Raw genomic sequence first — 25,159 nt, 5'->3', positions numbered from 1 at the left:
TTTAGAGGAATTTCAAATGTAAACTGTTTGTAGACTAGTCCATATTTTAAGTGAATCTAAAATAGCAGCACGTTGTTTAATATAGCACTAACCTCCTTTACTTTTTCTTTTTGCCCTTATTTTTTTAATTGTATCATATCAAGTCTACATTACATGGTAACGTATCTGAATGTGTGTTTACTTGATATGTGAATTCTATCTCCTCCAAGAAAACCAAAATTCTTGAGTATGCCATCTCAGCACTGTTTCTGATGCCTTGAATAGAACCTTCCACTAAGTACATCTTCCAAATCATTTTATTAGGCCTGGTGAATTGGTGCAATGGATAAAGGCACTTACCTCTCAAACCTGGTGACTGAAGTTCAATTCCTAGAAGTGCTATGAAGTTGGCAGGAGAGAACAGACGGTACCAAATTTTGTTCCAGCCTGAACAAAATACCTGGTCAAGAGCACCCATATTTACAGTCATGCATTCACATATTTAAAAAAATAATATTGGTTAAAATAGTTCATAGAAGATTAATAGCCATCCCTCTAATTAAACTGAAGCCACATCTAACCAGAAATTGTTTAAGTGAGTATTTAACCTTCTTTACATAGCCTCTCAAGGGGTTTTAATTAAATACTTTGGACTGCTTGACTAAACCAATATTAAGATAAGGTAATCTGATAATCCAAAATACCAAGGACAAAAATGTGTAAAGTTGCAAAAAAAAAAAAAAAAAAAAAAAACATAAATTAGAAGAATTGATAATAGGTAAGCATATTTAATAATTATGTAATTATGAATATATTTAGGCCCAAATTAACATACAGACAGTAGATTATATTTAGCTAAGGAGTGAGTGGGAGACAAGAAATAAGAGACCTCAAAGTCATCACAATATCGTAAGTGTAATTCCTAACATTCTCCTAATTCTAGAAACTGCTGCTGGAATTTCTACATTACCCAAGAAGTCCCCTTATCTTTTTAGTGTCCTATGCCTTAAAGGATACTCTCCATCTCCATGTAAATAAGACCCTTGCTGTGAAGTCTACAAGGACAGAGCATTGTTTAGAATTTATTACATTTTGTTTCACAGTTACAATCAAGCTAAAATTGTCAACCTTTCTTAGGTGTTAGCCAGCTGACCCAGGACGTAGCTACGAACCTAGCTCCCCCTTCCTTCCCATCTGCTTGATACCCTCCCACACCATATCTGCCTCCTAGGAGGCCCTCAGTATCCAGGGATACAGAAGATCCACCTTATCCAGAAACAGTACTGCTTGTCTCCAATGAGGTTGATTCCAGTCAGAGACACCAAGTCAGTTAAAACCAGAGGTAAACAGAAAGCCAGATGCCAGCTCAAAATCAAAAGCTACAGAACCCAATGCAAGCCAGTACCATCAGAACCCAATCCTCCCAAGACAGACAGCCCTGGATACCTAACATGCCCCAAAACCAAGACAATGACCTAAAATCCCATCTCATGAAGATGATAGAGGCCTCTAAGGAATCTCTTAGATTCCTCTCTTAAAGAACTCTCTTAAAGAAATACAGGAAAACACAGTCAAACAGATAGACGTCTTTAAAGAAGAAACAAATAAATCTAATAAAGACCTCCCAGAGACTAAAGCACCAATCAAAGAGTACACATGGAGAGACCCATGGCTCCAGCCAAATGCATTGCCAAATGCATAGCAAAGGGTGGCATTGTCTATCATCAATGTGAGGAGAGGTCCTTAGTCCTGTGAAGGCTTGATTCCCCAGTGTAGGGGAATCCCCGGGCAGTGGTAAGAGTAGTTGGGTGGGAAGGGGAGCACCCTCTTAGTATCAGGGGGAGGGACAGGGAATAGGAAGGTTCCAGAGGGTAAACTAGAAAAGGGGATAACATTTGAAATGTAAATACATAAAGTATCCAATTAAAAAAAGGGGGGATACAGGAAAATACAATAAAGCAGGGAAGGGAATTGAATAAAACAAATGGTCTAAGAATTAAAAGTAGACATAGAAACCATTAAAAAAAAAAAAAAAAACACCACAAAGGAAGACAACCAAGGAAATAGAAAACATAGGAAAGAGATCAGGAGCTACACATGCAAACATCATCAACAGAATACAAGAGATAGAAGAGAGACTCTCTGGCATAGAAGAAACCATAGAAAATATTGACACATCCATCAAAGAAAATACAAAGTGTAAAATTTTCCTAACCCAAAATCCAAGAAATTCAGAATGTAATTAAAAGATCAAAAGTAAAAATAATAGGAATCAAAGAGGGTGAAGAATCTAAGCGCAAAGGGCCAGAAAACATCTTCAACAAAATTATAGAAGAAAACTTCCCTAACCTAAAGAAAGAGATGCCTGTAAATGTACCAGAAGCCCACAGAACAGGAAGATTGGACCAAATAAGAAAATCCTCTGTATTTTATCAGGCACTGGCAAAGCCTCTCAGGAGACAGCTATATCAGGCTCCTGTCAGCAAGCACTTGTTGGCATCCACAATAGTATCTGGGTTTGGTGATGGATCCCTAGGTGGGACAGTCTCTGGATGGTCATTCCTACAGTCTCTGCTCCACACTTTTTCTCTGTAAGTTTTTACTTGGGTATTTTGTTCCCCTTTCTAAGAAGAATCAAAGTATCCACACTTTGTTCTTCTTTCCTCTTGAGTTTCATGTGGTTTGTGAATTGTGTCTTGGGTATTCCGAGCTTCTGGGCTCCAGTTATCAGTGAGTACACATGGTGGGACTCATGGCTCCAGCTGCATAAGTAGCAGAGGATGGCCTAGTTGGTCATCAATGGGAGGAGAGGCCCTTGTTCCTTTAAAGGCTCTATGCCCCAGTATAGGGGAATGCCATGGCCAAGAAGTAGGAGTGGATGGGTTGGTGAGCAGGGGGAGGGAAGAAAGAATAGGAGGAGGAGGTTTTCAAAGGGGAAACCAGGAAAAGAGATAACATTTGAAATGTAAATAAAGAAAATATTTTTTAAAATTAAAAAAGAAAAAAAAAGGAAAAAGAAAATCCTCTAAAAATATAATAATCAAACACTAAATGCATAGAAGAAAGAATATTAAAAGCTAACACAAGATATTAAACATTTCACAACAAACCCGAAAGAAGAGAACCACAAAAACATAATTCCAACTCTATCAACAAAAATAACAAGAAGCAAAAAGTATGGGTCCTTAATATCTCCCAACATCAATAAACTCAATTCCCCAATAAAATGACACAGGCTAATAGACTAGCTATGCAAGCAGATTCCAGCATTTTGTTACATACAAGAAACACACCTCAGTGACACTACCTCAAAGTAAAAAATCTAGAAAAATATTTACAATCTAATGGTCCCAAGAAAAAAGATGGATCTGTGATTTTAATATCTAATAAAATGTACTTTCAACCCAAAGTTATCAAAGAAATAGGGAAAGACACCTCATATTCACCAAAGGAAAAATGTACCAAGAGGAAGTCTCAATTCTGGACATCTACACCCAAAATGAAAGGGCCCCACATTAATAAAACCACCTTATTAAAGCACAAAATACACATTGAACCACACACATTAATAATGGGATACTTCAACATCCCATGCTCAACAACAGACAGGTCATTGAAACAGAAATTGAACAGACACTGTGAAACTAATAGAAGTTATGAACCAAATGTATTTAACAGAGCATTTTACCCGAAAACAAGAGAATATACCTTCATCCCAGTACCTCATAAAATTGTCTCCAAAATTGACCACTTAATAGGACAGAAAACAAACCTCAAAATATACAGAAAGACTGATATATCATGTATTCTATCAGATCACCAGAGACTAGCAACAAAAACAACAGAAAGAAATTGAAGAAATTAAAAAAATCATTAGAACCTATTACAAAAGCCTATACTCTACAAAACTGGATGAAATGGATGATTTGTCTAGACAGATATCATGTACCAAGGTTAAATCAAGATCAGGTAAACTATCTTAACTGTCCCAGAACCCCTAAGTAAATAGAAAGAAACATCAAAAACCTCCTAACCAAAATAAGCCCAGGGCCAGATGGTTTTAGTGCAGAATTCTACCAGACCTTCAAAGAAAAGCAAATACCAATATTCCTCAAACTATTCCTGAAATAGAAACAGAAGGAACACTACTCAATTCATTCTATAATTTACAGTTACTATGATACCAAAACCACACTAAGGCCAACAAAGAAAAAAAAGTTAAGATCAATTTTGCTTGAGAATATCTATGCAGAAGTACTCAATACAGTTCTCACAAACCAAATCCAAGAACATATCAAAACCATCATTCAGCTTGATCAAGTAGGCTTCGTCTCTGGGATGTCGGAAATTTTCAATATATCAAAATCCATCAACATAATACACTATATAAACAAAATCAGGGAATATATCGCATGATCATCTCATTAGATGTTGAAATTTCAATCTACAAGTACAACACCCCTTCATGTTAAAAGTCATGCCCCGGTGTAGGGAAATGCCAGGACCAGGAAGCATGAGTGGGTGGGTTGGCGAGTAGGGGGAGTGGGGAGGGGATAGGGGTTTTCTGAGGGAAACCAGGAAATTTGATAGCATTTGAAATGTAAAGAAGACATCTAATAAAAATATACACACTCAGAAAAAAAAATCATAGATCACTGATAGGCTATTGGGGAAAATAGCAAAGATTTATTTGTTCGTTCATTTTAACTAATTTTGAGTCAAGTAAAAATCTTAAAAGTTTCCAAATATCAATGCAAATCTATGAGTTCTAATTCTAATCATCTAATTTTGCTCTTATCTGGCCTAGACACTTGTTTGATATCATCATGGTTACAAAATTAAGAAAGTCAAAGTCACATTTGAATCTTGGTGCAGGGAAATCTAATGCTTTCCACACTGAAAAGCACCTAAATTGGTGGTACATTGTCTATGCTCTTAATTTCCTTGAGAGATAATGTTTTTCCAATAAAATATTTAATCAGAATGAAAAAAAAGCCATGGAGAAATCAGGAACTCATGGTACATTCCTAAACATAATAAAAGCAATATATACCAAACCAACAGCCAACCTCAAATTAAATGGAGAGAAACTAGGAGCAATCCCACTAAAATTCAGAACAAGACAAGATTGTCCACTCTTTCCCTATTTATTCAGATAGTCCTTCTCATAGTTCTAGCTAAAGCAATTAGACAACAAAAGAAGATCAGTAGGATACAAATTGAAGAGGAAGAAGTCACTGTTTGCAGATTATATAATAGTATACATACATAAGGGACCCCCAAAATTCCACTGGAGAATTCCTACACCTGATAAATAGTAAAGTGGCAGGATAAAAAATTAACCCAAACAATTCAACCTTCCTTTATACAAATGATAAATAGACTGAGGAAAAAAACAGGGAAACCCTTCACAATATCTACAAATAGTACAAAATATCTTGATGTAACTCTTACTAAAGAGAACGATCTGAAGCCGGGCGTGGTGGCGCACACCTTTAATCCCAGCACTCGGGAGGCAGAGGCAGGCAGATTTCTGAGTTCGAGGCCAGCCTGGTCTACAAAGTGAATGCCAGGACAGCCAGGGCTACACAGAGAAACCCTGTCTTGAAAAACCAAAAAAAAAAAAAAAAAAAAAAAAAAGAGAACGATCTGTATGACAAGAACGTCAAGTCCTTGAGAATAGAAATCTAAGAAGACCTCAGAAGATAGAAATTATTGCATGCTCATTGACAGGTAGGGGTAACATAGTGAAAATGGACATCTTACCAAAAGCAATGTACAGATTCAATGCTATCATCATCAAAATTCCAACACAATTATTCACAGACATGGAAAGAATAATTCTCAACTTCATAAGGAAAGACAAAATCCCAGGGTAGCCAAAAACTATTTCCAACAATAAAATAACTCTCTGGGGAATCACCATCCCTGACCTAAAGTTGTACTACAAAGTAATAATGATAATAAAGAAAGAAAAATAAACCCATGGTATTGGTACAGAAACAGGCAATTCAATCCATGGAATTTAATGAAAGACACAGAAGTAAACCTACACACCTATGGTCACCTGCTATTTGACAAAGAAGCCAAAACTTACAGTGGGGGAAAAAAAAGCATCTTCAATAATGGTGTTGGTCTATACCTAGAAGAATGAAATAGATCCATATTTATCACCTACACAATGCTCCAGGCCAAATGGATCAAGAACCTCAGTATAAAACCAGATATATTGGATCTAATAGAAGAGAAATTGGGACACAGCTTCGAACTCATTGGCACAGGGGGAATTTTCCTGAACAGAACACCAATGGCTCAGGATGAAGAATTGATAAATGAGACTTCATGAAACTGAAAAGCTGTATAGCAAAAGTCACCTCAGTAGGAAAAATCAGCAACCTAGAGACTGGAAAAAAAATCTTTACTAACACTACATCCAATAGAGGGTTAATATTCAAAATATATAAAGAGCTCAAGAGGTTAACATCCAAAAAACAAGTAACCAATTAAAAATGGAGTACAGAGCTAAATAGAGAATTCACAACAGAAGACTCTCAAATGGTGGAGAAACACTTAAAGAAATATTCAAAGTCCTTAGTCATTGGAGAAATGCAAATCAAAATGACCCTGAGATTCTACCTCACACCAATCATAATGACTAAGATCAAAAACTCAGATGACAGTACATGCTGGTGAGGATGTAGAGAAAAATGAACACTCCTCCATTGCTGGTGGGATTGATTACAAGCTGGTACAACCACTCTGGAAAACAGTCTGGTGGCTCCTCAGAAATTTTGACATAGTTCTACCTGAAGACCCAGCTATACCACTCTTTTGTTTATAAGACTCAGCATATAACCAAAAGATATCCCACCATACTACAAGGATACATGCTTCACCATATTCATAGCAGCCTTATTTATAGTAGCCAGAAGCCAGAAACCACAGAAATGTGGTTCATTTACACAATGGAATATGATTTAGCTATTAAGAAGGAGGACACCAAGAATTTTGCAGACAAATGGATGGAACTAGAAAAAAACATTCTGAGTGAGGAAACACAGACACAAAAAGACATGGATGGTATGTATTCACTAGTAAGTGGATATTAGCCAAAACAAAACAAAACAAAACAAAACAAAACAAAACAAAACAGAATACCTATGACACAGATCATAAGAAGTTTAACAAGTAGAAAGACCCAAGTGAGGATCCTTCAGTCCCATTCAGATGGGAAATAAACGTGGGAGGCAGATAGAGGGAGGGACCTGGGTGGAGATGGGAGGAGGGCAAAGGGGAAACAAGGTCTGATGTGGCGGAGTGGAACATTCGAGAAACCCAGAGGGACAGTAGAATGAATTGAAATAAGCAACCTGGTGGCGTGGGTGGGAGTGTGAGGTATGGAAGTGGGGTGTGTTTGTGTGTGTGTGTGTTAGGGGAACCCCAGATCCAGGAGGTGAGAGACATTCAGAACTCAATGGAGGTGTCCTTAGCCAAAATGGCCAACATTGGAGAGAGGGAAGTCCACCTCCAGAGAATCCACCTCCAGTAGATAGACAGGACCCTAAGCAGAGGGATAGGGTTACTAACCCACAGTCCAAATTTCTGACCCAGTACTGTTCCTGTCTAAAAGGGCTTCAGGGACAAAACTGGAGAAAAGACTGAAACCAACAATCTGCCCAACTGGGGATCCATCTCATGGGGGCTCACCAAGGGCTGACACTATTACTAATGCTATGAAGTGCAGACAGGAGCCTGGCATGGCAGTCCTCTGTGGGACCCTCCCAGCAGCTGACCGAGATAGATACATCCAACAATTGGACTGAAGTCTGGGAACCCTGTGGTTGAATTTGGGGAAGGATTGAAGAAGCTGAAGGGGAGAGTGACCCAATAGAAAGACCAGCAGTCTCAGCTAACCCAGACTCCAGGTAGCTCTGAGAGACTGAGCTACCAACCAGGCAGCATAGGAGGTCCCCAGCACACACACACATACACACACACACACACACACACACACACACACACACACATCTATCTCTATCTCTATCTCTATCTCTAACTATCATCTCTATCTCTCCATATCTCTATATCTATCTCTATATCTCTATATCATCTATCTCTATCTCCATCTCTATCTCTATCTTTATCTATCTATATCTATATATCAGAGGTCTGCCTGGACTGGTCTCTGTGGGAGATGCACTTAATCTTTGAGAGATTTGAGGCCCCAGGGAAGGGGGAAGCTTGGTGGAGGGAGCACCCTGTGGGAGGAAAGGGGAGGAGGTATGGGATGAGGTACTGTAGGAGGGGTGAGTGGAAGGTGGGACAATGATTGGAATGCAAATAAATAAATAAATAAACAAACAAACAAACAAACAAACAAACAATAATCACACACACACAAAGAAAGAACAAAATGAAAATGTCACTGGTAGACCTAGTGTGACTTGAAGGTGACATGCAAATAAAAACTCAAGGAATCGAAAGAGAATGCTTGCAGATTCCTCAAATTTCTCTTGATTTTCAACCTTCATCCTCAGTGCTCCTAAAACTGGAGGCAGAATGTTAGTATGAGATTAAGTTTCGAACTTGACTCCTTGTAGCCAGCAGTTTTCATCCTTTTAGTGAAACTTGAATGTGGAGAGAACAAGTGTATAAATGCCACTTGTGAGGCATTTCCTGCCCTGGTGACCTTGGAAAGGTTAACAGGATTAGATAATTTGCACCTCAGTGTGCTCAGGATAAATAAAGAAGAGCATATGAGAACCGGCACCAGACACTGCTCTGGACCTCACTGTTCATGCAAGGAATCCATGAGCTGGTCCAGTAAAGGAATTCTTATCTTTGGTTCTACAAACTAGTCAGAACAGAAAGGCTGGTTCAGGCTTCACAACTGGCAGGAATGAGGTCCATGACTCAGTGTGTTTACCATTCAGACTGGTTTACTAGCAAACTACCAAATAATCCTTACAAGGAATAAACACAAGACTAAGATTGGAAGTAAGTGGATCTTCTCTGGGGCTTTGCTTTATTCCACACTAGGAATTTTGTTTTGTTTTGTTTTGTTTTCCCACAGTTCAGTGCTACTGGCTTCCCTCACCAAGGTGAGAATCCTTCTAGCCATCATAATTCAGATCAAGGCAATTGGAGTCTCTGGAACCCTCTGGATGGGAGGTCCTTTCCTGCACCCCTTTATTTGGGGGGAGTTCTGTTGCTCTGATTAAAGATACTTCTTTATCTTATCCCTTAGTGCTTCCAAGGTAGCAGGGATGGCTATAGGCTATCTCCCACCCCATCCCCACCACACCTTTGGAAAGAGACAGGAAAATCAGCTCAGTGAATGTATTAGTGCTCAATTTAAAAAGCTAGGGTTACTCATCAAACTGGCCAGGAACGAACAATCCCTAAGCTGTATTAGGCCAGTAATATTCTATTCATTATCCAGGCAAAAAGAAAGTCCTCACAGGAATCAAATAATCATTTATACTCAATCACTTAGCAACTACAACAAATATGGGAAACAAAAAGAGTCCTAATATAAGGAAGTAAATTTTTATTTCTTTTTTAAAAAAAAAGCCAAATTACTGGTATTTGGAGAACGTAGAACAGAGGGGATTCCCATCAAACGAAAGTAAAACTATCTTCACTTGAGAGTTATCAAGGAAATCATTTACCCAAGCTTAAAATTATCTTGTCATTTTTTTCCTCTTTTATTGTACTGAAATGCATTTGCCTGTGTATCTATGAATACCTAAAACCTAAGAAAAAGTTAAAGGTGTACACACACACACAAACACACACCCATACATGCACCCACCCGACATGTCAGTTTATAATAATTCACCTCACTATAAAATCTAACAGGATATTTCTGTCTGGTCGTTTCGATTCCATATAGATTTCATTTCCTTCTAAAATTATATTCTTTAAATGTCACAGATAAAATAATGAGGGCATATACTACACTGTACTAAGAAAAGACTAATTATACTTTTTCAGGTCATGGCTAACCTTATTTATATTATTTAGGTAAAACACCGATGAATGTTAAAATTCAAAAGTTATTGAGAGGGTCAGAGACAACTTGATTCTATTACCTATGAGGCTACAGCAAAGAGTAAATAGCACATTTGCAATATAATTGTCCTAAGGTTAGCAAGTGTATTCAAACATGAGGTTAGAAGCAAACCATGACTTCCTTCTCAAGATACCTTCATGAGGGAAATTTCTTTGGAAAGAAAAGGATGGAAAGAAAGAAAAGCAGGAAGAGAGGGGGAGGTTTTAAGAACTCAACAACCTAAACAAGTGAATATCTATCTACTTTTGATCCAAACTGATTCAAATGCAAGCATTCCTTTACTAATAGGAAAAAGTTGACATGGCTGGTGAAATGCTCTGTATTAGTAGTGGCACATCAACACTGACATAAGATACTAAGAAGTGATGTGGCACTAGAGAGATGGCCCAGAGGGTAAAAGCAGTTACTTCCAGATGTCTTGAGTTCAATTCCTAGCAACCACAACAAGATGACTCACAACCATCTGTAATGGGTTCTTGTGCTCTCTTCTTGTGTCTCTGAAGAGAGCTACAGTGTACTTATATGCATAAGGTAAATAAATGTGAAAAAAAGGAAGTGATGTGGCACCAATCTATTCTCCATTCTCTCTGTTTGTGTGAACTTCAAACCTTCTGTTTACTCCCAGGAATCCTCATGGTCTCCATGATTGTTTGGGTCAAATCATGTAAACAACTGTCCTTCCCTTCCCTTACATCCACATTTACAATTGAGCATGTGCACACACACACACAGACACACACACACACACACACACACACACACACAGAGAGAGAGAGAGAGAGAGAGAGAGAGAGAGAGAGAGAGAGAGAGAGAGAGAACTCTTTTTGTAAAGTGCTTGCCAGGCAAGCAAGAAGACTTGTTCTCCCCAAATCCTCATAGACAAGTAGGGTATAGTGGCAAACAGTTATAACCCTAACCCTGAGGAAGGAAAGAATGTGGGTCTCTAAATCGCACTGACCAGCCAAGTTAGCCTAATTTTAAGTCTAAGGTTCCAATGAGAATCCCTGTCAAAACAGAAGGTAGACTTTTGTCCTTGGGAACAGCACTAACATTTGATCTCTGTTCTCTGAACACATGTATGCATAAGTACATGCTGCTCAGATGGACACACAAACACACACACACACACACACACACACTGTATGCATACCCACACATACCATATGCATACCCACAACACACACACACTGTACACATACATTGCATATCCACAATGACAACATATAACTTAAATAGTTTAAAATATTGAAAATAAAGTTTTAATCACTTTACTCAGGCAAACTAAAAAATAATCTCATTCACTCAACGAATCTCCACAGCAAGCAAATACACTTATTACTGCTCACTATCAATTGGGAGGGAAATATGAGTGGCAAACACCTTCCTAAGCAGACTAAAAGGTGAAAACATTCTTGGCCCAGAGAAACAATAATGAGGTAATAATTAAGTATTGCCAATAAAGGAAGGTGCAGCATAATTCAGGCAGCTTTAAACCCAGTCATTATTGAATGCCTGGTTTGTGCCAGGGACTTTTCGAACCATCGAAGAAGGCTTTATTTTTGTTTTATGTATATTTAAAGAGTTGAAGACACAGGAGGAGTGCAAGGTGTGAGAGAGTAACCTTGAGGAGTGAGTGCTGTAAACAGGAAAAGACTCAAGCAAGGCAGAGGCAGGCAGGAAAGATTAAGCCACAGCAAATTACAGCCATTTTCCATTTATAATAATAAGTTTAACTTAAATGTTCAAATGTTAGAAAAATAAAAGCAGCACAGTGAGAACACTGTTAAAATACCTTTTGTTTTAATGAAGCATTCACTTCAGGCGTGGCAGAGCTTATGTAGATGATTCCGCAGAGAATGGGAAAGAAAACACAATGCAAAACACAGTGCAGTGCGTGTGCTTAGGAGACTTACTGAGAAGAGTGATCACAAATCTATTAAGACACCAGTTTTCACGGCTCTGTGATTTTGAGCAACATTAAAGAACCTGGATGGAAAGGCACAGGCAGAATGCTCTGTTGAGTCACTTTGGTCAAATGTAAAATGATAGAAAATGAGTACAGGAAGTGAAGATTTGGAGAGACAGATATTGGAATTGTATGCTAGGTCTGGTCTGGATGGATACAAGGTCTGCGCAAGCATTGGTTCTTGGAGGTAAGGACAGCATCCATCGCATACACCTTTCCACGTGATGAGCTGAGTGGTCAGTAATCAGTGGATAATAATGAAGAGGACTTGTCAGGGCAGAAATGGTGTCCAGTTAAGCAACTGACTTCTCAGTGTCCACACTTTAACCAGTAGTTATGATAACAAGAAATGTGTTGAAAGAACACAGCCATTCAGGTTTCCAAATCAATAGGAAAAAGAAGGAAGGTGACAGGAGATGCTGCCTGGTAGGGAGGTAGGTCATTTAAGTTCAAGGAAAAAGAAAACCAAACAACACGAATCAATTAATTTACATTTGCTATGCCTCTTTCTAAACAACCGAGTTGTGTTGCACTTTGTGGTAAACTGTTTTCACTGTAAATTAATGATCACCTACTCAAACAGTGCCCTTCCAACCTACACCAGCACTCTGTATGGCTCTGGTAAATAACTTCTCTCACATTTCAAACTTATAAACACTCTCCAACTTATTAAAATTCTGACAGGTGAACTAAAGTTCCAGAGATTTCCTCAAGTTTGCATGACTATTTCAACTGTGACCTGCCCCTGACTTTGCTTTACAGGAATGTCCCCCCATGTAAAAGACAAACAATATCCGTCTAAGTTTTAAAAAATAAAGACCACATCCCTGGATATGCATCAACTATTCTTCTCTTGTAAATTATATTCTCCATGCTCATCTTCCGGTGTCTATGTAGAAACAATAAAAAATATTCCATCTCAGAGAGAAAAAAAAGTTACTGCAAACCCACTTATTCTCAAGAAACAGCTCCTTTCTCAAACTTCCAGACTGTGAAATGAGTCAGGAACTCCTCTCCTGAACGCCTCCTCACTCAGAACATTTCATCTAGGCTTTGATTTCTACCCCATGATGTTACAATTTCAGATAACCAGGAAACTCCCTGTGCTCAAATATGCCTGCTGTATTTTCAGTCCTTGTCTCAGTTAGTCTCAGTAACAGCCAACAGAGACAATCGCTTTTCTTTTGTTATCGGACATTATTACCTGGCCTTTAGAATCCCACTGATTTCTGGTGTGTGTGTGTGTTCTTCTCTGTGACAATATATTTTCAATCTTTGCAAGCTATTCTACTACAAACATATTAAAATGCATCAAAATTATTTATTGATATTATCATTAGTCTCTCTAGCATTTTTCCCAGGTATTCAGATCCATACCAAACATTTCAATTACCAGTCAAATAAACAAATGAATCCTTCTTTGTTGATTTACTGTTCTCATCTGTTTGTTCATTATAGGTCACTGCTCACTCAAGAGTTATACTTGCCTAAAATGACAGACACACCGGTATTCATAAGGAAATAAGAGAAAAATGATCACTAGATATTTCTTTATAAGTGCCTTTGTCCTTTTTAAAATGAATTCATAATTTCTCAATACTCAATTCAGATTGTAATAATCTAATTTATCAGTCTTCTCTCTCTTTGACTTCTATACTACAGGGGGCTGCACACATCACTACACATAGGTTGAAGTTTTCTAATTTCTACATCTATGTGTTTTCTTCTCCATCTGAATTTAGCATCCCCATGGCATCAAGGTCAGACTAGAGTTATAATTTTATTTCCATAATCATATATTCTAATGCAAACGTAGGGGCTAAATATGTTTTAAATGGATAGTTGAATGCTAATAAGTCAGTACTTTTTAACTTTCTAACTCCAATTTTCATAGACATTTTAGTAGATGTTCCCAGAATGAGAGACCCTGTGATTAACACTGGGGAGGTTTGCACTTCAACTTCTACCTACAGACTCTAACACATACTGTGTCAGAAGGAGTACTTCAATGTGCCTTTGGTATTTATAATTTGAGAAGAAATTCTGATCAACATGGTGCTATTAATGAATGAAAACTACATCAAATATAACAGATACTCGGTTTTGTTTAACTGTATCACCAATGCTAAGAATGAGAGTCCGTTTGTTAAAACATATTTTAAAGTTAAAGTCAAAAGTAAGATCTTTCCATAAGAAGTATCCTTATACTGATAAAACCTCTGCTAAGCATCAAATGCCATACAAGTAGGCACCCAGGTAACTTGGATAAATGCTTCATCAATAGACACAAGAGGAGATTTCCAATTGCAGATCAAAACCTTAGTACTTCTCTCTACAAAACCATGGTTTTTTAGTTTTGTATAGAGCACATTCCAAACTAGAGACTTGACAAGTTGTTGTCAACCTTCCTAACACTGCAACCCCTTCTTAATACAGTTCCTCATGTTGTAGTGATTCCCAAACCATAAAATTATATTCATTCCAACTTCAGAACTGTGATTTTGCTACTGCTGTGAATCATAATGTAAATATCTGATATGCAGATGGCAAGGAGAACCCTGTGAAAAGGGTTGTGACCCACAGGTTGAGAATCCCTGCTTTAAACAAGTAGAAATCATTGCTCTCTGAATGGGTTCTATACTACCCTTCTTTAACAGGTGACAAGCAGGGACTTCTGTTTGGCAAATAGAAAGTTCTAACATATGCTGCGACAAACAAGCTTATGTAACAATAGAACACCCATCCTGGTATTCAGATCTCTTATTAAGAACAACAGGATAGCAAAGTGACTCATCAGCTGTGTGCTCTCTCTTGATTCTAGTAATTTGGGACAAGTGTGGGGAAGTTACAGTTGTTAATGTGCAGCTCTAAATGACAGATGAGAGAAGTTACTAAGCAACATTAAGTACTTGCATTTTTCTATTCTTCCAAAGCTGTCCAAAGCTGAATAATTCCATAATATAAAGGGAAAAGAGAAGGTAATGTAGGAGTCTTGTTTTTGACTGAATGAAAATGTTCTGTTTAATAATTCAGAGAATGCGATTAACCGTGAATGCATCAACTTTGGTCTAAATGATTACGTCAACTTAGGTGTAATCCCCTGAACTCACTGTCACCTTCTAGCCTAGCTGTAAGCTACATAGATCAGAGCCACAATGAAGAGCAACAAAATGGAGTGGGGCAGGTAGCTTTGAGAGAGTCATCCTTTTGGTCCTGGCAACCGGATTCTCTCCATGCAACTTGGTTCTCCTGTTAGTATCAGCTTTTAATTCTTATGAAAGTAAGATTATATGAGTAAATCATGTACTTGGCTCTGGATTATGTATGTTTCCTTGGGCCCTTCCAAGTTACTAGAGTTATGGCAACTTTTCGCACTGTAAGGATTTCTTTCATTTCCTGACTCATCCTTTGCTGACCCTGGCAGAATGCTTCACAAGGAAATCTATCAATGGCTGAAGAATGAAATCAGATACAGGGGCATGGTGTTAATGTGTCTGTCTCTTGATGTGGCAATCTTAGTAACTCCATTCAAATAACCCTTAAACATCCCAGAATTAACTGGCTATTTTTTTACAAAATTCAAAATCCACTTGAAGAAAGTCCAGACAAGTGAGACTTTTCCAGGTCTCCCACTCTTCATTAGCCAGCAAAGAGAAGGTTTGGTGAACAGCCAAGGAAGAAACACTCCCTTATGTTCTCTGTGTCAGCAAAACAGGTTGCTGAATAAACCACCAACTCATCTTTCTTCAGGTTCTGTTTTCAGGTCAAGAATTTTGTAATGGTTTCCCATAGCACACTCCATTTCTTTTGGTTTATATTTAACTCAAAGGCTGTCTGTCTGGACAATAGGTTTCCTCACATAAGAGGTACGCATAGGTAACAACAACAGACTAATCAATATAGAACAGAACAGAATGCTATCTGTTATACTCAGTGTACAGCATGAATGTGTTTTCAGAACGTTAGGAAGAAAAATGAAAGAGCTCTCATCATAGTTTTAGAATGGTGTGAAAAATTATGATTTCTGAGGTTTGTGTGTTATTTACCCCTTGGGGTGAAGTTTATAATGCATTTCTGATTTACCTGCATTATCAGTAACCTCTTTTTAAATATTTCAAGAAAATAATTTTGAGTAAAATAATGAAGACAGTATAGAAAGAAAATGTAAGATGGTAAATAACTTTGCAAGTATCGCCAATTTAATTAATATAAAGAAAAATAACGGCTGTATACATTTAGAGTCCCTTTAGGACATTTTTTTCTTAATATCTCTGAAACAAGATTTCAAGTCATGTGGGACTAGAAATAGCTAATGTGATTCACCCTTCTATCTGTGCTCTCTCTCTCTCTCTCTCTCTCTCTCTCTCTCTCTCTCTCTCTCATATCTGTACAAATGTGTATAAGTGGGGCATATGTATATGTGTGAGTGGATGTGTGTGTGTGCCATGTGTGGTATAATTGTAGGGTTATATGCTTGTACATGTTTATGGATGTGTGCACATTTGTGTGGGCGTGGAGGCTAGAAGTTGACTTCAAGTGTCTTCCTATATAGCTTACCATTAGTTATTTGTTTGTTTGTTTGTTTGTTTACTGAATCAAGAGTTAACTGATTCAGCTAGACTGGCTGACCAGTGAATTCCTGGAGGACAGTGAGTTCTTAGAGACAGGAGGATCCCTGTCTCTGCCACTCACAGCACTGGAGTTACAGAGGCAAAGCATCATGCTTTTGGTCCATGTGGGTACTGAAGATGGAAGGGAAGAACTTTGAGCTCATGTGACAAAACCCTTTCCTCTTGGGCCCTCCCCTCTGTACTACCCCATATATTTTGCATATTTATAATGAATATTCTTTCCTAAAGTCTCAACATAAACACTTAAAGCAAATATTTATATGTAGTGGGTTTTATTTTTATCTTGGTTATTTTAAAAGAAATCTGAGCCACATTTAAATATTAGACTGATGCTTAATCTAACATTAAGTATTGAGTCCAGGCAGGCATTTTGAACAGAGTCAGAAATGTTAAACTCTATTTCACAATTTGTAAGAAATAAATGAAAAGAAATTCAAATTAGCGTATTTGCATATTGAGCAGTTTTATGTGAGGTTGATGTTTTCCAAACTATTATCTATATTTCTATCTCATCATGAACAATCAAAATGTGGAATTATCTAAAAGCAAAGAAAATAAATTATAAAGCAAGGACCAGCTGCTTTGCTAGGGGAACATCAGACTGTGATTACTCATTTAATGAAACTCTGAAGACATTTTAAATAGCTAACACACTTCTCTTCCGACCTGTCCTCCTACTGATTAAAATTCCTATGTGGTAACTGATTTATGGGCATTAGAGAGAAGAATAGTATAGAATGATTTGACCTCAGAAGGGACTATGAAACAAGCCTCCCACTTGAAAAGCCATGTGCTAGGTCCAATTCAAGTAGTCATGGGTTTTAATATGTAAAGAAAAAATAGAATTTAAATTATCACAAGAACTGAATGCACTTCTCTGGAAGACAGATTGAAGACTGATTTTCGCTTTATTAACTATGGTTTAATTCTCTGGTGGTAATGTTGAATGCAAAGTTCTACTGACAGACATGAACATCATGTTCATGGGTTACGTATGGTTAGATTAAAACTGTCTACAAAGTTTTTCTCCAGTAAATCTAAGACATAAAACAATCTTGAAGCTTTGTTTCAGGCCAGGGATGTAGCTTAGACAATAAAGTGCTTGCTTACTTTGCAAGAAGTCCTGGGTTGATTTTTGAGCACCACATATACCAGATGTGGTGCCACACAACACAAAGCCAGCATTAGAAAGTGAAGTAAGAAATATCAGACATTTCATGTTGCCTTCAGCTACATCATGAATTGGAGACCAACTTGCACTATTTGACAACTTGTCTCCACATAAATGAAGTGTTTTCAACTTCATGCTACTACCAAAGGACAGAGTTCCTTTGATGTCATTATTCCAATATTTGGTTTTATTTTCTGTCTAAAGATAAATTAATATTTCAACCCCCAAAATTAGATGTCAACAAATAATTTTAACTTGTGATTTGAAAATAATATATTAATTTATCATATTATATCTATCCCATAAACATAATAAGAAATCTAAAATACCCAGGAATTAGGAGCTTCCTAAGTGGAGACCTGAAACATAGATAGAGATTTCCACATCTAACTCAAAAAACATGCAAAGTCAAAACACAGCTATACAGAGAATACCATGTAAACTAACCTTCATGCTATTTGTACAAATTGGGCATAAGAAATTAATTTTGTGCTTTGATGCAAGTCTCATCCACCAAGATATTTTATTAATGCAGAGAAATATCTCTCCCAGAATATGAAGCACACTTTAAGTCCCAAGAATTTAGCATAATAGACTCACAACCTAAACTGCAGAGGGAACTAAATGTGTTTTAAATGATTTTAGAGTGTTTTTATAAGTCTTTCTTATCCCAGTTATCTGTCTGCCTCTGACCTTATATTGAAATATGATTTTCTGATTTATTGAGGACATTAGTTTTAACCATTATACAAGTGGGTTTCCCTATTATTCAAGGTGCTGAATTCAGTTGATTATATCAAGTTCTTATTAAGCTCCAAAACTGTGTTCTGTAAAGCAGTACAATTCTGAAAATAAACAAGTAGTCTTAGCTTCTGTCTTCAGTGAAGAAACCAAATAATTTCTGCCTTCATTGACAAGAAAAAGCACAAACTAGAGTAACCCCACAGACTGTAGAGCCAGTGGTTAGAATCCAGACAGAATCCACACTGTTTCTCATATTAAAGTAGAAATTTAAAACATTAAGATGCTCCTTGAAGTGAAACATTTCAGTGTGTAGAAAAACCAAGAAGAGTTTGTTTGTCTAGAAATAACCTGCAGACAGAGGAGGAAATGTAAGCAGAAACAATGGAGGTGAGAATAGTGTATATTCTCAGGGTTATAATAAGACCAGGGCTTATTAGTAAGCTTGCAGCTTCTTGTTTAAGAGTATAATTTGCAGAGTCAGACGGTCTGGATTCAAGACTCACATCTACATCTACCAACTTGTAACTGTGGAAAAAGTTACTTGACCCTTCTTCATTTATATTCTTCAGTTTGCTCCTTTATATAATGGGAAGGAATAATATGCGTACGATTGTCAAGATAAGGTTATAGTCAAGATTACATGTATGATGCTTGTAAAAGCACTGTCATGTAGGGCACACTGTATAAAAGCCACTGTCATTGTATTTAAGTTATTAGTGGCTGTTTAAAAGTCAACCCTCAACACAGTTTCCACTCCCAACAAGACATGTTACAAATGACAAGAGAATGAGTCAGGTCCAAAGGGATGTTTACAACCCACTATCACACACATACACTCACATTTCCCGGTCACAAACACACACGCACATGCACACACACACACACACACACACACACACACACACACACACTTGAGAATAGTGCTGGAGCATGAACCCTGTTTATAGAGCACTTTTCTCTATTTTCTGATTTTTGAGTCTATATTTGCTTTTACTCCTTGCATTTAGTGTGATTGGCAGCTGCCAGTCAAAAATGACCAAGTCAAGGACACTGTGCTTTAAATTTACCATGCAATGCAAACTTCCTGTTAAAAGGCGAACCCTTCATTTCAAATTGTTGGCTCAGATAACCCATAAGGAAAAATAAAAATCTGCTGTTTAAATTTAGCATGCTGAGAAAGACCAATCCTGGAATATTGTTTGGCTTTAAGCCTATAACATTTTCAGTGCACTCTTACTTGTGTTCTCATCTGTGGGAAGAAGATAAGTGACAGTAGCCAGGTTACGCTCCTTCACATGTGACAGTTTACCCAAGGGAATCATTTTGGTTTTATCCTCATTAGGTAAAAGTGGCCTTTACTTTCCTGGCAAATTTTTAGGAAATGATTATGCAAGAACAGTGGTATTCAATGTTGTCATCACTTCATCTTGTCACCTGGCCCATCCACACAGTATTCTTTATCAGTTTACTTTTCTTTTTAAAATAAGGATTGCCCAAAGGGAAAACTAATTAATTTTTATAACCAAACATCATAGGATATGTCCGAGTCTCTGCTTTATCCTTGACTTTAAAGTCTACCACAAATACATCCCAAAGAACTTTTATTTCCATGTCTCGCAGGATAAAAGGGGTACCCATATTTATACAGCAGCCACCTATGGCCTATGGAGGAGTTCCCTCTTGGAACTTTCAGATCATTTCCTCCCATATTAGCTCCATCATCTTCTGATTCCTGGAACCCAGCCAAGTTTTGTTTCCACAGTTTGTAAAGCCAGAAATTGGAATGGTGACTATGCCAAGTTCAGACTTGGGGTCAAGTGAGATTCCAATTTTTGTGGTTTGAGTCTTGAGTACAAAGAGAGCAAGGCAATCTCTCTTACCTAGCATGATTTCTCAAGTACCTCCAAATCTCAGCCCCTTCAAAAACGATACACTGAAGCCAACTGCGTCACAGCACAATTCTTTCTTAATAGAACAGGTAGCAGTGACTAGGAGTGGGAGGCACACCAGGGAGGTTATCACAGCCTACCATTGTCAACTCTATTACTTTCAATATATTCTTTTTAAATTCAACCCTGGGTTGGATTTTCTTTTAAATGGTAGAAAATATCTTCCTTCTATAGCTTCTACACTGTCGGTAAGATAATTTATTCAACATGCTTTACCCACAGAACTCTTATTTGAAGTTAAACTTCATGTCAGGATTTCAGGAAAGAGAAAATCCTACAGGACGTGGAAAAGAATATCGTCCCCAACTTTGCCTAAAGCTTCCCCTGGGCAGGAGCTCTTGGCTGGAGGTATTGCTTCTGTGGAGGTTCTGTAGCTGTCATGCATAGACAAGCACGGTTCTGATCCAGAAGCCATCCAGGAAAAGATAATGTTCAAATGGCTTCCCTTGCCTGTGTATAGCCCCAGTTGTTATTAGTAGGTAGATTTAGATTCAGGGACTAACTTTGAGATTTCTGACAACAAATAGTTCTTTCTTTCAAAAGCACACAAGGCAAAGTGTGAGTCACAAGCTTCTTGCCTCGGCCAGGCACGGTCGCAACAAATTTCGCTAATGGTTTAAAAATTAAAATAAGATCTCTACAAAGTACTTTTAACTATTATCTTCCCAGATACAATACCGTCCTCTTGCAGTATGAAAAAAAATTGTGAAGTATGAAGTAAGCACATGGCTATAACTTGGCTCCAATAAGATTCTTTCTTGAAGAACTCTTGATAGATGGCTGTGGGATTCTTAGCCAGGTTTTTTTTTTTTTTCAATTAGCTGAATATCTGATTTCAAGTACTCAGCGTCTGTTGTCATAGTGTTATGGAACTGCTTGGAAACTCACCACCGCATATTCTTACAGTAAGGATTCTCTCTCTCTCTCTCTCTCTCTCTCTCTCTCTCTCTCTCTCTCTCTCTCATTCTCTCTCCCTCTTATTCTCTCTCTCTTTCTCATTCTCTCTCCCTCTTATTCTCTCTCTCTCATTCTCTCTCCCTCTCCCTCTCCCTCTCATTCTCTCTCTCTCTCTCTCTCTCTCTCTCTCTCTCTCTCTCTCTCTCTTTATTGCTATGTAAAACATTTACCCTGCATATGTAGAACCATGGCAAACATATTTCCTGGGTCATAAGCTACTCAGAGTTACATTTAGAGATTATGCATGGGAGTTTTTGATAAACAGAATGGACCCCTAATAGTTGGATATTGCAAGAGCAAAAATTGCCCAAACACTGACTGAGCCTTTCTATTTAGAGAATTCTGAGGTGAGTAGCTGACTAGTTAAAAACAATTCTCATTACTCCTTGACCTGTCTTATTTGTAATAAAGTAATAGATTGGATGGTTTAGGGAAAGAGACAATTTTAAACTAAACTGGCAGGATAAATGCAGCCCTAGGTTTCCTCTTTTCTCATAACAGCGGATTTCAGAATTACATTGCGTTTTACAATTACTAATTTTAGTATCTTCTCTCTTTCTAATTTTTAGACAGACACTCCATAATCTAGAAATACCTGTGTAACTTGGTCTGGCCCCAAATTCAATAGTCCTTCTGTTTTAGAGCTGGGTAGGAGAACAGGTGTAAGTCCTGTCTTGCCATAGACTTTACCTCAAAAGTTCAAAACCACTTTGACCTATAAAGCCCGTGATAGTTTATATGCAGTTGTCAGTTGGAAGAGCCTCGAGTCCTGGGGTCTGGGTTAGGTACCTTCCGCTGTAACTATAATATTTCTTGGAATAAAATACAGTGAAACCGTCATTTCTCCAGCAAGCCTTCAACTAAGTGGAAGACATCTTTTCTAATTATGATACTCTTTTATTTCTCGTTTCTGTTGTGTTTTTCCTGTCATTTAAAAAAAAAATGGGTTGGGGGGGCGATTTTCCATGAGAGAAAAACTGGTCAGATAATCCCAACTGTTTTAATTATTTCTACTTTCCTTTCAGAAAAGACCTTTAGGATTCTGCCAAACTCCTTGTTTATTCGCTAATTTGCTTTACAATAGGCTGGCCCATGCTGACCTATTTTTAAAAGAGTTGGTTATCTGCACTTTGAATAAACTGGCTGGAGTTGTTTTGGAAAGTTCTTAAGCCTTCATTTTCTTCTGCCAGCGAACACAGCCCTGTTAAGTAGCTAAGTACAATGGCATCTATATGTAAAATCATCCCTTTCAAATCATAAGTATTTCAAACGATACTGGTTAGGAGCTGGAGACGATGGTAGCAGTAAGAACCTAGGAGGCTCTTCACCCCACCCACAGAGAACAACCTGAATGTTTAGCCAGATCATCCTTGTCACCCAGACTGTCATTAAGCAGCTAGCTGTATATCAAGTTCATCTTTAGTTTTAATGTTATAAAAGTAAGTAAACGTCATGCGTGTTTTGTTTGTTTGTTTGTTTGTTTATGTGCAAAATAGGAAATGAATCTAGAATGGAATTTAGGACAATCGGGGAATTTAAAAATCGAAGCCGGCTTCTTTGATTCCTCACCATCCGCCCCCACAAACCACCTTCCCTCTCATCCGTAACTTTCAGGAGGTCACACTCGCTCTCCAATCTCATTGCCTGGAATCACAATAAATCGAGCACTTTCCCCAGACTTACTTAGCTAACATTAGGTTCTCTGCTGCAGATAACAGCAGGCGACCAATAACTAGCACAGAAATGAGGGACACAAAATGCTTTCAGATTTGCATGGAAAATCTGAAGCTCTGCTTTCCTAACTTTCCTCGCCATTTCTTCTCGGCTTCCCTTCCCCCGCACCACATACCCAGAGGCCACTCAAACTGCCAACCGTGCTGAGTTGAACTTACTGCAGCGTGATGCAGGCGAAGGCTAGGCGCATCTCTGAAGCGAGAGCGACAGCTTTTCCGGAGATGAACTGGGACCAGCCAGCTCTCAGGATCCTTTCCAATTCACACGCTCTCAGCTCAGTCAGAAGGCTCCCACACAGCCCGGCTTCCCCCAAGAGCAAAGCTTCAAGAACTCTGCTCAGAGCATCCTCCTCCCTGCTGCCACCCCCTTCCAGAACACACGGCCCGTTGGAACTAGTGACTGAAAGATGGAAGTCTTCTTCCAGGCGATGGCACGGGCTGCTTGCAACCCACCACTCCCAGATCATTTGCAACTCAAAAACAGCGGAGGCTGAGAGCTGTAGGCTTCCGGAGCCTGAAAGTCAATTTTGGCTTCTTCTCTTCCCCACATCTCACTCCTCCCACTTCACCCTCCCCTGCCGAGGCCACCTCCAGTCCTCTGGTAGTCCGCACAGGCTAGGTATCGCTTAGGCTTCTTTCCTTATTGCAAACCAATAAGCATCGGGAATGAAACTGAATTTGTCAGAGAGGAAATACCTGTTGTCCGTGCCTATTGCTCTTCTCTCATCTGTCATGGTCCAGGATTTGTGTGACAACGCGTTGATTCGGGAACTGTGTGCAATGTGTGTGTGTGTGTGTTGATGAGGCGGCGGCGGTCTGCTTGGCTGCAAGCTATAGCCCTGCTGCCTGGCTGCTGAGGCTGCTGTTGCTACTATAGCCCTTGGAGCACAGGGGGAAATAAGACAGGGAGACAGGGCTTCCCAGCTGTTTTAACTGCTGGCTGAGTTATGATCAGGCGGTTGGGGAGACAGTGCAGCCATCAGTAGCTGTTATTGAGACTTTGAGCTGGATTGTCTTCAGTTCCTATCATTTAGTGTACATTTGTCCCTCCACCAGAAATCTGATGCCAGACTACCCTCTCTTTATTACTAAATTATATTCTAACTGGCTACTCAGTCGCAGCCCACTCACCTCATCCATTCAATGCTCTCTCTTGCTTCATCCCTGCTTGGTTACTTAGAGCGGTGACTGGATGGTGGATATGATAAACTACAAAGGCAATGAACTGATGATGAAGAAGAAAACTGGTGTGTAGTTATAACTAATCAGGACACAGATAAAGACGGTTTTTGAGTCATGTGATAAAAGTAATGTATTGGATAATAAAAATATAGCATCAATTTACATGATCCAACGTATGCAAAACCTGCTGGCAATTAAGGTGCAAGTGCACTTTCCTTTAGTGAAGGTTACACTGATGTGTGTGTTTTCATGGCTCTCAGTCTTCCTACAAAATATCCTCTATGATTTCAACAGATCAGCACCACGTTGTCTAATATAAATTCTGGGGGACCCTGCTTGTTATTTCTATGGGCACACACACACTCTATCCCATTGGTTACTCAGTCTCGGGCCCCACACATAGTGATATGAAGTCCGTTAGCCAGAAGAAATTACAGACATCCACATTGCTCATAAATGGTTAGCAGCATCTCAGTTTCTAACATCATCTGATCTAGCGATAGTTTATGTTCATGTTATGGTTCTGTAATAGAATGGAAATAATGAGTAGCATAAAACACACTCACACACACACACACACCAGTTCTCTCTTTCTCCCCCCTCACACACACACACACACACACACTAACACACACCTGTTCTCTCTTTCTTCCTCCCTCCCTCCCTCCCTCCCTCTCTCACACACACACACTCACACACACACACACACACACCTGTTCTCTCTTTCTCCCCCCTCACACACACACTCTCACACACACCTGTTCTCTCTTTC

At 38.6% G+C, this 25,159-nt stretch overlaps 1 protein-coding gene across 5 annotated transcripts in view; it reads right to left on the bottom strand.

Moving 5' to 3' along the window:
• Nucleotides 1-24,003, bottom strand: part of Dgkb (diacylglycerol kinase beta) — a 757,709-nt gene extending 733,706 nt beyond the window's left edge. For 4 of the 5 annotated variants that reach the window (XM_021178684.3, XM_029484791.2, XM_021178686.3 and 1 more), the window contains exon 1: nt 23,365-23,708. The gene's annotated coding sequence lies outside the window, so the exon portion shown is untranslated. Of the gene's footprint in view, nt 1-23,364; nt 23,709-23,901 lie in introns of those variants that run through there. The other variant, XM_029484790.2, reaches the window with a different exon arrangement.
• Nucleotides 24,004-25,159: the final 1,156 nt, after the last annotated feature.

This window comes from Mus caroli, unplaced genomic scaffold, assembly GCF_978045245.1.
Source record: "Mus caroli unplaced genomic scaffold, Mus_caroli_1 scaffold_14, whole genome shotgun sequence".
In the NCBI taxonomy this organism is placed as follows: domain Eukaryota; kingdom Metazoa; phylum Chordata; class Mammalia; order Rodentia; family Muridae; genus Mus; species Mus caroli.
Note: the sequence above shows the minus strand (reverse complement) of the source record. Positions and strands in the feature narration are given on the sequence as shown.